The following is a 13,865-nucleotide window of genomic DNA, read 5'->3' as shown; positions in this document are numbered from 1 at the left end:
GTATAGCCTTTCGCAACCAATCTGGCCTTATAGCGTTCGACGTTTCCTTTTGGGTCTAATTTGGTTTTGAAGACCCATTTGCAACCAACAATTTTGGATCCTTCAGGAAGTTCAACCAATTCCCAAACGTCATTATGCTGCATGGAATTAAGCTCTTCAATCATGGCTTCATTCCACTGAGTGGCCTGATCACTATTAATGGCTTCTTTATAGGAGGTAGGATCAATAAGCTTTCCAACATCCTCAACTTCAGTGAGATAAGTAATGAAGTCATCAAAATTAGTGGCCCTACGTGACCTCGATGATCTCCTGAGTTGATTTTCGGAAGATCCTTCAGCATTAGTGGTCTCATGATTATCATTAGAAGGAGTTGGATCAGTGACATTCGGAGCAGCGTTCTGTACAAGAGGAGTTATCGGAGGAGTAATAATAACCGACGAATCGTTCCCCCCCCCCCCCGCTTCTTGTACTTCTTGCAAATCGAAGTTATGATTTGTCGTGCTCCCACTGATCTCTGAGTTCTCTAGGAACGTGGCATGCTGTGTATCACTGATGCGATTAGTGTGTGAAGGACAGTAAAACCGGTAACCTTTTGAGTTATCCGGATAACCGACAAAGAAACATGTAATAGTCTTAGGATCAAGTTTCTTTAAGTTAGGGTTATAGAATTTAGCTTCGGCAGGACAGCCCCATACTTTCATATATCTAAGACTCGGTTTCTTCCCTGTCCAAATCTCATGAGGGGTTTTAGGGACAGATTTAGAAGGAACTCTATTGAGTATATGAACGGCTGTTTTTAAGGCCTCAGTCTAAAGGAAAGTAGGTAAGTTAGTTTTAGCAAGCATACTTCTCACCATGTCCATTAAGGTTCTATTTCTTCTTTCAGCAACACCATTTTGTTGAGGAGAACCAGGCATGGTGTATTGGTTAATTATTCCATGATCCTTACAAAAGTCATGGAAAGGACCAACGGCTTGACCAACGTCAGTATGTCTACCATAATACTCACCTACTCTATCTGATCTTACAACTTTTATTTTACGTTCAAGTTGGTTTTCAACCAAAGTTTTAAAATCAATAAAAGTTTGCAAGGATTCAGACTTTTCCTTAATCAAATAAAGGTGCATATAACGTGAATAATCATCAATAAATGTAATAAATGAAGTATGTCCTATAATGGAAGCGGGATAGGGGCCACTTATATCAGTATGAATTATTTCCAACAAGTTGGAACTTCTGGTGGCTCCTTTCTTATTCCCTTTAGCCATTTTGCCTTTGAGGCATTGAATACATGTTTCAAAATCACTGAAGTCAAGAGATGGTAAGATTCCATCCTTTACGAGTCGTGTCATGCGATCTCGTGAGATGTGACCAAGACGTTTATGCCACAACATGGAGGAATTCTCTTGTTACTTAAGTGATTTTGTCCTTGTTTTAGTTATATCATCAACATTAAAAGATAACAAAGATTGTGAGAAATTATGATCTAGTTCTAATTTATACAGTAATCCATCCAAGAAACCACGACCAAGCAATTCTTTATTAAGAGTAATAGTAATCTTGCCGAAACCATGAATTATTACAAAAGTAATGGAACTAACGTAATTAGATATCCAAGGCTTATTAAGTAATCTTGCCAAAACCATGAACTAACGTAATAACATAATTAGATTGTAAGTGCAACCTAGAGGGGGGTGAATAGGTTGTACCCGATTTTTAATTTGGTTAACAAAACTTTTTGATTAATAATCAATCTTGACTTACTAGTTACAAAACTTGCATGATTTGAACAACAAAGAAGTTAACACTTGTAGCAATAACAACCAATTGAATCCTTGAGAAGCAAATATGATAACAAGATAATGAACAATAATAAGAAGATAAGGGTAAGAAAGTATATCACCACATGAACACCATGATATATAGTGGTTGGGGTCGGATGTTAACTAATCCGCCTTAATCCACTCCTTGATTCACAATCGAGATTTTGTAGCACTATCTTTCTCCAAAACCGGTGGAGAGTCCGCAATACAATCTTGACACTTCAAGACGAACCAACACTTCCTAATCACTAGGAATACCAAGTCTTGACACTTCAAGACACACCAATGATTCCTAATCACTAGGAGATCTTCAATTCTTGACACTTCAAGAATTTTTCCAACTCTAACCACTAGAGTTTAATTTACACCCAAATGATCTTGACACTTCAAGATACAAAGTTTCCTAACCACTAGGAAAACACAAGCTCTTGACACTTCAAGAGAATACACAACAATCACACTCACTAGTGTAATTGAATACCCAATTTGTAGGCTCTCAATATTACACAAATATTATCCTCACTACAAATTTGACACTCTTGCTAATAATCAATGATATGAGATTGGAAATGTATGTATGAGTTTTTCCAGGAGTTGTAGATGCAAGAGGTGAGGTGCAAATAAGCCCAAGTCTTCATTTTATAGTCAAGGAATGCTTTATGACCGTTTGACCCGGACGACTTTTAACTGAGGCCGTCCTCCATGGCACAAGAGCCGTGCTTCAAACAAGAGCCGTGCTATACCTGGAGATCTTCAAAAAGCCTTGATTTCCTCCCATGCACTCTCCACTACAACAATAATTTACCTAAACCAATATTACCTTCAAAATAAAAAGAAAGAAAGAGTGGAAGATGTTTACCAATTGAGGATGGATGGGGATTGAGAAAATCACAAGATGTGTTATGAAAATGAAACAAAATCCCACTAACTTCAAATACAAATCAGATATATATAAGTTCTTGACCAATTTTGACCATTCCAACAATCTTGACTTTTATTGACTTTCAACACTTAGAAAAAATTTGGCCTCCAAATTTTGGTGAAAAATCAAAGTATTTAGATTTGTAATTTGACAATTGCAAACATCTTAGAATGGTAATGTAAGACTTAGGAGCAAGTTTCGGGTCATGAACATATGTAACGAGTGCTCGGTAAATCTCATCAATTTGGACAGAACAGGGACGGCCTTTGTTCCTACAAGAGCCGTCTACTGGAGCCGTCCCCTGAACAAGAGCCGTGCTCTTTTATACTTAGAAAATTTTCGACTCTCAGATTTGGCGAAAAACGAAAGTTGTTGTTTTTGAAATCTTTCAATTGTAAACATCTTAGAACATCAATATAAGCTTGTGGAGCAAGTTTGGGTTCACGGAAATGTGTAACGATGGCCGGGTGAAAAACTAGAGAATTGGACAGAAGGAGCACGACCTTTACAGGACATGAGGCCGTCCTCTGGAGCCGTGCTCTGAACTGAGGCCGTGCCTGGGTTTTTCGACAAAATGCTACATTAAACACAAACTTGACGTTTTCATTGTTTTTGGTTCGGAATTAGCTTATGTAAGCCCAAATCATTATTTATACCATTTTACACATTCCATATATTGTTATGGCACGCCACACAATGATCGACGCTATAGATAGTGCTACTTTGCGTCTTTATTAAACGTTTTTTAGAAGGATGATGAAGCATGTAAGAATATACGTATGATCAATTATATATAACACTTACTTTCATGTGGCATGTTCTCAATCATCATCAAAACTAAGGAGTGCATTATAAAAGTTATAACTTTATTAAACCATGTATGCACCAACATAGATATCCAAGGCTTATTAAGTAATGTCTCTAAAAGTAATGGAACTAACGTAATGCCTAAATATGTAAGAGGCTAAAGTAATGTTCCTAAAAGTAATGAGACTAAGACCATTATACTAATGAAGCCAGTGATAGGTAACCTATTGTAAACACCAAAACAATAAGTTGACATAAGGCTCTACTTAGATTTACATCACCTTTGGGCAGAAGTAACTAATATTTAAGTACACATGAGCATTAGGGTCATGCGGTACAATGCTTATCTTTTGACCTTTGGGCACAAAATTAAGAATCGTGTATCTTATGCATGAAAAATGTTCCTTTTAGCACACAAAGTGTATTAAATCACCTTTGGGCATAATCAATATACTTAGTGTTCATTATCCAAAAGGAAGAAAAATGCACCATGGGAATCATATTTGACCTTTGGGCACAAATGATGAAACCATGTACATTAGTGCGAAGCCCCCACACATTACAGGGGTCCAGGGGCAGCGCCCCTGGGAGCGGGGTCCAAGGGGTGGCAGCCCCTGGCAGGGTCCAAGGGGCAGAGCCCCTGGCTGGGATCGAGCTATGGTAAAAATATCTTAGAAAAAATAAATTTTGAAAATAATAGACAAATTTAGCCACAAAATTATAAGGTAAAATTAGTAAGCACGAGTTCATTCATCAGCTAAAATCATCTTTAGTTTAATACGAACTTAAGTTATAACTCGTAAATAAGTAAGCACGAAGTAGACCATAAGTTCGTGATGATGTAAGCACGAAGGTAACATAAGTCAACACGATGTTCGTGTGATGACGTCAGCACGAAGAAGTCATAAGTCTACACGAAGTTCGTGATGACGTCAGCGTGAAGACAATCTGGTTCGAATAATGACGTCAGCACGAAGTAGTAATGAGTTCATGTGAAGATAGCTGAGTTCGTGCGAAGACATGAGCGCGAAGGTGGTGCAGAAATTGTGATGACGTCAGCACGAAGTAGTTTTAAGTTCGTGGTGACGTCAGCACGAATTCGTGATGACGTCAGCACGAATTCGTGATGACGTCAGCACGAGTTTCTTCATTCTGCAGCTTCTAAGTTCGCGTAAAACCCTCGAAACGAACCAAAAACATAACAGGACTTCGTAACGCCGCTCTGATACCACATGTTGGAATAAACATGGTTTGATTCAAGGGAAAATACTCACCAGATGATCCTATGAAACCTGTAAAGGCATTAAACATGTTTGCCATTGATTTCGGGTTCCCAAAAGAAGGTGATTGAGTTAGGATGAGATGGGTAATTCGGCTGTGATGTTATGCACGAATTTGAGAGGAGTAAACACACGAATTTGTGTGGGATTATGTGTGTGTGATTAATCTTAACTTAGGGTTAATTACCCTTTATTTATAATGAGAGTAATTACACTTACCACCCTTTAGTAATTACACATTCAACCCCTGTGGTGTTTAATGTGCATACCATTAGTCCTCTTATTTACAATCACCTAATGGGAAACCCTATTCTACGTCTTTAAGAGTAAATACGCTCATCATATATTTACCTAGACATAGGGATTTCATTATCGTCAATTATCATATCAGGAATGATACATGATCAGTAACGGTCACACTAACGTGGTTCCAACATGCCACACAAGCAGTTAACGAGCCAACGTGAAAGTGGTGACCGGCTAATTTCTTACCCGGTAACTTTTGTTTACTATGGAACTTTTGAACAAGTTTCTAGAATACAATAAAGTCGAACTGGAGTTTGTGCACACAATAACTTTTCAGGATTAGTTAATTGCATTTCGGCGCGCTTAGCCCCATAAACTAGTAGAGATCTAAAGATTGAACGGGTGGATATGTCACTATATCTGGACAATGACTTCATAGTATCAGAGGCAACATTTTGGACGGTTTGAATTTGTCTTAGGTGGTCTCCGGCTCGAGCCATAGGAAATGAAAAGGAGGCCAGAATTATAGGTGAACTTTTTCCACTTTTTTGGTTTCATACTTCTTGATTTTATATATTTATATTCCGAGAGCATCATAACTATTGTATGCCTCTAGGATATCTAGAGATTACCCATTTGTGTTGGTCACTTGGTGGTGGTATTGGTATTGGATTTTAAGTAGTTTGGCGTTCATGGTTTTTACTCTCGTCTTGAGGTTCTTTTCAAGTTAAAAGCGTTATGTTCATTGTGTGTTGATTGTTATCTAGTTTCTGTTTTGGACTGCTTTAGAGCATTTGGCATAGCATGTTTGTTTACTTCCTCGTGGAGCCATACAAGTAGGGAAAGTTATACCAAACAAAGGTTTGATTCCACATTTATAGTTTACCATTTTGTGAATTCCCCATTGCATCAGAGCTAGGTTCTACTAAAATAAAAATGCTTACATGACGTGCTTAGTCGCGAAGAAGAATTAAACATGGAGAATTGGAGACACATCGAAGTGTATATGAAACCTTTCATGCTAATTAATTTTGAGTCGACGAAGAAGAAACCATGATGATGAGAAATAGGGTCATGGATCAAGCCGTGCAAATTAAATTCGTGACACACAAGAGAAGCATTCTGATTATATAACAAAATCAAAGATGGTGTGTATATACATGGCCATTGTTTTTTCTTCTTCTTTCTTATTTTATTTTATTTTTGAAAGTAACATTTATATATATATTAAAAACAAAGTTACGGAAATACGTGTAAAGAATAGTAACGAGCCGTTTTATTTCTTTGAGCTCATTTTTATTTTCTTAATGGACCGCTTTATTTTTCTTTTGGACCCATCTTATATTCTTAATTTTGTACTTGACAAATTATGTTTTGATATTAATATATATATTAAAAAAAGTTACAGAAATGCGTGTAAAGAATAGTAACGGGCCGTTTTATTTTTTTGTGCCCATTTTTATTTTCTTAGTGGGTCGCTTTATTTTCTTTTGGACCCATCTTATATTCTTAATTTTGGGCTTGACAAATTATGTTTTGATATTTTAAATTGCTTCCAATTTGTTTACAAAAGATCACTTATTTTAATTGCATATTATAATTTTTTAAGTTTTTAACATTTTTAAAATTATCTCATCTTAGTACAAGTGAACTATTACATAGTATATATACACATAACAATAGGGTGTATGTTTTGGATATATACACCTAACCATTGCCGAAAAATTTGATTGTTATACTTATTAGTTTCAATGTTATTTCGGTTGATGTTTTATTATTATGAATTTTTTTTTAACTTTCTATTTTCAATGATTTAAGAAATTAGCTTTAGTTATGTTTTTATTATTAATTTGTTTTTTATTTTAAATATTTTACTTTCATACTTATTATCTTTTAGAATTTATATAATATATTAATCTGTTATAAAATTATATCATCGATTTTTTCTAATTTATAATTGCTTACCCATTAAAAAATCAATATCAACTCAGGTTTTGAGTTAAATAATGTTTCTAAAAACATGTGATAATTTTTACATAGTACGGAACACAATAAATATAATGTCTTCCCGGACATCGCCCGGGTAACATATCTCGAAAAACGTGTAAAAAATAGTATACTTTTTATTTTTTTTATTTTCACCACATAAGTTTCAATCTTTACATTTTTAGCACTAAACTATAATACTTTTTAGTAAACTTTTTGTTCTATTTATTTTCACCACAAAACTTTCAATCTTTACACTTTTAGCACTAAACTAATATTTTTTAGTAATAGTATACTTTTTTTTTCTTTTTACTTTCACCACAGAAGTTTCAATCTTTACACTTTTAGCACTAAACTATAATACTTTTTAGTAAACTTTGTATTCTTTTTATTTTCACCATAATATTTTAACTCTTTACACTTTTAGCACTAAACTTTCACAGTTTTTAATTTTTCTTTCATTTTAAGGTACGGGAAAGTGTGTACAGAATAATACACTTTTTATTTTATTTTTTATTTTCACGACAATAGTTTCACTCTTTACACTTTTAGAACAAAACTTTCATAATTCTTAGTGAACTTTTTAATCCTTTTATTTTCACCACAATATCTTAACTCATTACACTTTTAGCACTAAATTTTTTTACTTTTTGATAATCTTTTATTTTAACTACAACATTTTAATTTCTTACACTTTAGCAACAAACTTTTTAACACATATATTAAAAAGAAATGTACGGGAAAAGTTGTAAAGAATAATAAACTTTCTATTCATTTTATTTTCATCATAACATTTTAACCCCTTATACTTTTAGCACTAAATTTTTAAAATTTTTGCTTTTCCTTTATTTTCACCACAACATTTAAGTCTCTTACACTTTTAGCACTAAACTTTTACGCGAACGACTTTCACTTTCACACAAAACTTTTACAGTTCATTTTTTAACTGACAAATGTCAGTTTTTAATAATTTGAATAATACATGTTTTCTTCAAAAAGTTTATGTCAAATTATCTCTTAAATAATATTTTTTCTAAATCGTTAACAAATGTGATGTCTCCCGGAGCAACGCCCGGGTGACATATCTCGTTAAGTTTATTTTTTGATGTTATCACATTTTCATAGTTCTTGGACTTCTTGGGCCACTTATGCATCACACATTAAAACACACACACACACATATGGCCCATAAAGTTTCATGTAAAAAAACTGTTGTGATCCAAAAAAATTCGGACCTTTTATTCTTATAAATTGAGAGTATGAGACATAAAAATGTTACAAAAAGTTTCATAAAGATAGTTGCATCAATCTGTTTATTTTTCTCTTTATCTTCTTCTTTATGTCACAGTCTGTTTTGTAAGTTTTGGTAAGTCTATCAGTAAAAATGAAACATTACAAAAAAAATAAATATAAAAACCAATGGTATTCAATCATAAGCCAATATAAAGATTGGGACATTAATGATAAATCATTTAATAATAAACCCACGACTAAACTTGATACTTAGGAAAAATTATTTACTCGTAAATAGCCCAAAACAAAATTAATAAATAAAATTAGTCCAAAAAACAAAAATGAATCCAATCAAAAACTTTGATTTATTTTTTTTTACCCTCATCCTTTGAAATTCTTGGATCGGACTAAAGTATACATAAGTCATTTGAAAACCTGAATAGTTTAAAATCATTCTCATACGTTAATAAACATGATACTCGTGCAATGCGGCGGCGGTGACGGCAACGGCGGTTTAATGGTGTCGGTGACGATGGGTGATAACATTGACAATTGGGGTCGAGCGGTGTACTCGTGTAAGTTGATGTAATGTTGATAGTAAAAATATTTTAGAAGATAAGGACTTAGAGTGTAAATTAGCAAGATAAAGGTTTAAAGTGTAAATTAATTTATTAAGGGCAAATTTGGTAATCTCTAATAACCATTTCCATAGGGGTGTTTATTAAGGGTAATTTAGTACTTTTGCATCTAACTTTTTTTTTAACACTATTCAAAAATAGGGGGTTTGATAATTATTATAAAGGAGTATAAATATCTCACAATATATCTTGGCCGACGAGATTTTGTCCTCCTTTTCGATCTGGGTTATAAGATGGGGGAAAGGTAAACATTTTTCAAAAAAAAAAAATGTTACCTGAGGGATAAAAAGTTAAGGTGTAAATGTCACATCATCATTTATTAGATATGTCATCAACACCATTAGCCATATAAGCAACTTATCTAAAATCTTTATTTATACGGGGGTAAACGGAAAAAAAAATAAGCAAAGTAAAGTTTCATCATATATGGATTGACATATGTTACTAATGTAGTTTGAGTCCATGTGTAAAATTGAGAGACACATGTTTGATCCTTAGTGATGCCTAAACATGTGGGATGTAAAGGTATTTTATCGACATCATAAACCTTACGGGGTCGAATGATGACGATTTAATGTGGTTCCAGGACAAGATCCCCTCCTTCATTTTTCCTTTTCTTAGAATGATGGAAAATAAAAAATGTAAATGTTTGTACACCGAACCAGGATCCTAGAACGGAGAGGATGAGGGGTTTATGGTTGTATGTTGGCGATTCCCTTGCGGTAAGGTGTGAGAACCTTTTGTACGCCAACTATGTGTTGTATGTGTGTTAAGAGTGTAGAGAATGATCTCTATTGTGTATATTGTGTCCCTATTTATAGGATAGATGTATCGTGTCCTCCAAGTAGGGTTTTTCCCTATTGGAATAGATTTGTTGCTACTTTTAGAGGATTCATAGTTATCTTCCGCGTAACCAACTGTCTAAGAGATAAGTGCGGATTTTTATATTGGGAGAATGTATATCATTTCCATAATTATCGGATCCAAGGTAGTCTGCGTGTAGGCTTCGTAGTGAGGCTGGATGGGTAACACCAACAAGCCCCCCAGTTTAATATAAGGAGCTGCAAAGATCGTTATATTAAACTCAAAGAACTTCTATAACACTTGCCCGCCAGAGCATCGTCTTGTCTATATAACTCCTAACCCTGCTCCCCCACACCTCAACAACTTCGTATGTTAAGGCTATCACGAAGGTTGATTGAGTCTTGTCATTTAAGCCATTACAAGGGTCGATCAGCTGTCGAGATGCAAGCGAACAAAGGTTTTAGAAATTATATTGTAGGTGTTTGGAATATTGAGAGAAGCTTAGGGGCTTTGTTGTAAATGTATCCAAATGTTGTAGTGAAATAATCATCATCCTGAAGTGGAGGGGCAAAAGTTGCTGCTGTTGGGAAGCTAGGTAATAGTCCAGCCAAAGATGATGTGTATGCTGATTCACGGGGAGGAAAGATTGTGGGCAAGCCAGTTCGTAGAAACCTGCGTACCACCGCTAATGATTCTTCAAATGGTAGATATATTCTTTTGAGAGCCATCTCTCTTTCTTCTTTCTTTCTTTCTTTCTTTTTTGTTTTTGTGGTGATGATTTTCCCTTATTGTTATTGTAGCTCACGAATATTATGAGTCGGAGTAGGTTTTTCGTTCTTCACTTCCCAAAAGAACAGTTGAGGATGCTCGTGCTCAAAATCCGCTAGAGTTCTTCAAATCTATGAGTGAAGACAGTGATGCTCATAGTTTGATGGTGCAGCAGCTGTTGACATGAGTGAAGGTCTTGAAAAAATGGCCCAGATGTTGGAGAACAAGCTTAATTCTTCTGATCAAAAGACTGTGACTGACTTGAAGCGTAAATTGAGCGAGGCTGAGACTGCGTTGGATTGCAGGGTAGTGACTTGTCTTCCAAGGTTGAAGAGAATGCCAAATTGAAGGCTGAGTTGCAAGCCAAGGCTGCCGAGTCTGCTAAGCAGTTGTCCTCTTTAACCACCCAGGTAGAGTCATTGAGGTTGGATCGTAAGAGATTGATCACTGAATTTGTTCCATATGCTTGTAAAACATTGTTGGGTAGTCGTGAATTGTGCCAGTCCATTGGTGATGGTATCTCTGCCAATCGTGAGGAGGAGAGGGCTAGGGTTTTGGAGGAGTTTGCTGTGGAAGGTCATTTTGATTTGAACAGGCGTGTAGATTATAAGCCTGGTGCTTCTGAGAGAGTGGTTGCAGCTGCTGTGTAGTGGGAACAGGCTGCGTTTCCGTTTATTGGTGTGTTGAGTTCCATCCCTGATGCTTCCACTGATGAGCTTTTACAACTTCATCCGTAGGTATTTGTGCTTTTGTTTGAACATGTGTAGGCATATGTATGTTTTAAACAATATGTTTTTATGTATGTGTATGGAACTCCTAACCCTTTCTACCCACGCCAACAACTTCGTATGTTAAGCCTATCCCAAAGTTTGCCCAGACTTTGTAGTTAAGCCATTACAAGGTTTGGACAGCTGCTAGATGTGGGTAAGCCAGGGTTTTAGAATCCTTATGTGTCACCTAGGCTTGCTCCATGGTGATGTTTATAACCCATTTGTAGATGGGTGTAAGACATATGTTATGTAACTGCAGTTTGTATGCATGTTTGTTGTGTTGTAAGTAGGTGCTTGTGGGCGTCCCATAATATAATTGTTTTGTATGTGTGAGGTTGCGATCCTCTTCACTTAGCAAATGGTGCTCGAGAGCGACCTTTTCTGTATGTGTGAGGTTATGATCTTCTTCACTTAAAATTTGGTGCTCGAGGGCGACCTTTTCTGTATGTGTGAGGTTATGATATTCTTCACTTAAAATTTGGTGCTCGAGGGCGACCTTTTCTATATGTGTGAGGTTATGATCCTCTTCACTTAAAATTTGGTGCTTGAGGGCGACCTTTTCTGTATGTGTGAGGTTATGATCCTCTTCACTTAAAACAAGAGTATGTAAGCAAAATGAAATGTTTTTATTAAAATGAAGCTAGGCAGGATTACATGGATCAATGTCATGAGTGATAGGCTGTGTTCCCTCCGCTTATTTTGTAAAAGGATGCTTCCCTAGTCAATTGTATAGGCGGCTTCAATTGCTTTGTCTTTGTTGTTGGGTGCAGGATCCTCTTTTATTTGACGAATCCCTTTAACTAGATGTGACAGCTTTCCAGTCTTTACCGCTTCATCTATTGCTTTCTTCAGTTGATAACATGAATTTGTATCATGCCCTATATCATTGTGAAATTCGCAGTACTTGCTTTTGTCTCTACGCCCTGTGTCAGGCATCTTGGGTGGTGCTGGAAATGTCTTTCCTATTGTTTCTGTTAGCAGGATTTCCCTTGGTGTCTTGGTCATTTCTGGGAGTGTCATCGGATTATATTCTCCTCTTTTATCTTCTCTATTATAGGGGGTGTAACGGGCTTGGTTGTCTTTCCCTTCATTCCATTTACCTTTTTTGTTTCTTGATGGGTCTTCACTGTTTGTTGAAATTTCTTTTGTGTCCAGGAATTTATGCGCCCTTTTTTGTGCCTCGTCGTATGTTTCAGCCACATCTGTGTTCAAACGTTCGACAAGCTCCCTACTTCTACATCCGTGTATTAAACCAGAGACTCTTTAGGATTCTGGCACCCCAGGAATTCCCTGAGTTTCACTTGTCTATCGTTGGATGAAGTCTCTTGTTGTTTCGTTCTCTCTTTGTATGATGTTGTGAACTGAGACATGTGTCTTCTTGTGTTTCTTTTGTTGGCTAAAATGAGATTGGAATTTTGATCTAAGATCGTCAAAGCTGTTTATAGATCCTTCTTGGAGGCTTGATAGCAATTCTCTTGCATCGCTCGTGAGGCCCATTCTAAATGCTTTGCATGCCACTGGCTCTATCCAATTTTGCATTTCTATTGCCCCTTCAAATGCTTGAAGGAAGTCATTGGGGTCGTCCTTCCCGTTATACGTCCCCAGGTGGGAGGGGTATTTCATGTTTGCTGGTAATGGATAATTTCTGATCCATTCTGCAAATGGTGATTTTTGCAAAGTTTTGCTCAAGGTAAATGGTCTTGGGATGATAACTTGTCCTGGGTACAAATTTTGATTCTAGGGGTATGTTGTGTAAATGTTGGGTCGTGGTCCAGTTTTCTGAGTGGGTTGGAAATATTGTGGTTGTTGTATGGACCGATATTGATAGCCTGGGTGGTTTGGACCCTGGGTATTTGAATGGCCTTGGTTGTGCGCTTGGGATATTGGATGTAGTTGGCATGGTACGTATCCCGTTGAACTTGCTTGATTATTCTGCATGTATTGCTCTTGTCCCCAGGCGTGGGAGGTTGCGACATAATGACCTTGGGGTCCATTTGGGAAGGTGTTTTGTTGCCCTTGTGAGTGGTTTTAGTGATTTGGCATATTTTGAAAATGATTATGTTGATTCTGGATCCTGGGTTTTGTGTACCCAGGGTATTGATATGGGAACCTGGGGTTTGTGCTCCCAGAGTATTGGTTTGAGATCCTGGGGTTTGTGTTCCCAGGGTATTAGTTTGAAATCCTGGGGTTTGTGCTCCCAGGGTATTGGTTTGAGATCCTGGGGTTTGTGTTCCCAGTGATGATGTATCATGGCTTTTGAAGGCTTCATCGAAATTGATCGTCCTTCCGGTTATCACCCCACTTGTATGAAGATGACGTAGGGTATTGATGATGCTGTCATGATTTTGGAGTATACATGCCACGTCGAACAATGGTGTTGAAGTGGAGGCAATGATTGTTGTTCCTGATGGAGGTGTTATGGGTGTTCCTCCAACGTTTCTGTTCAGATCTATGCTTGCATTGGTTTGGGCAGGGCCGGTTTGTGAGATGTTGAATCCGGGTGCTCCATTTGAGTCATCCATGTTCTAGGATTAGGTTTTTGTGAAAGGAAAAAAAAAAACTTTCGTGATTTTGGTGGTTGATGGGTT

This window comes from Erigeron canadensis, chromosome 3, assembly GCF_010389155.1.
Source record: "Erigeron canadensis isolate Cc75 chromosome 3, C_canadensis_v1, whole genome shotgun sequence".
NCBI lineage: Eukaryota > Viridiplantae > Streptophyta > Magnoliopsida > Asterales > Asteraceae > Erigeron > Erigeron canadensis.
The sequence above is the reverse complement of the archived record's forward strand: the minus strand, read 5'-3'. Positions refer to the sequence as shown.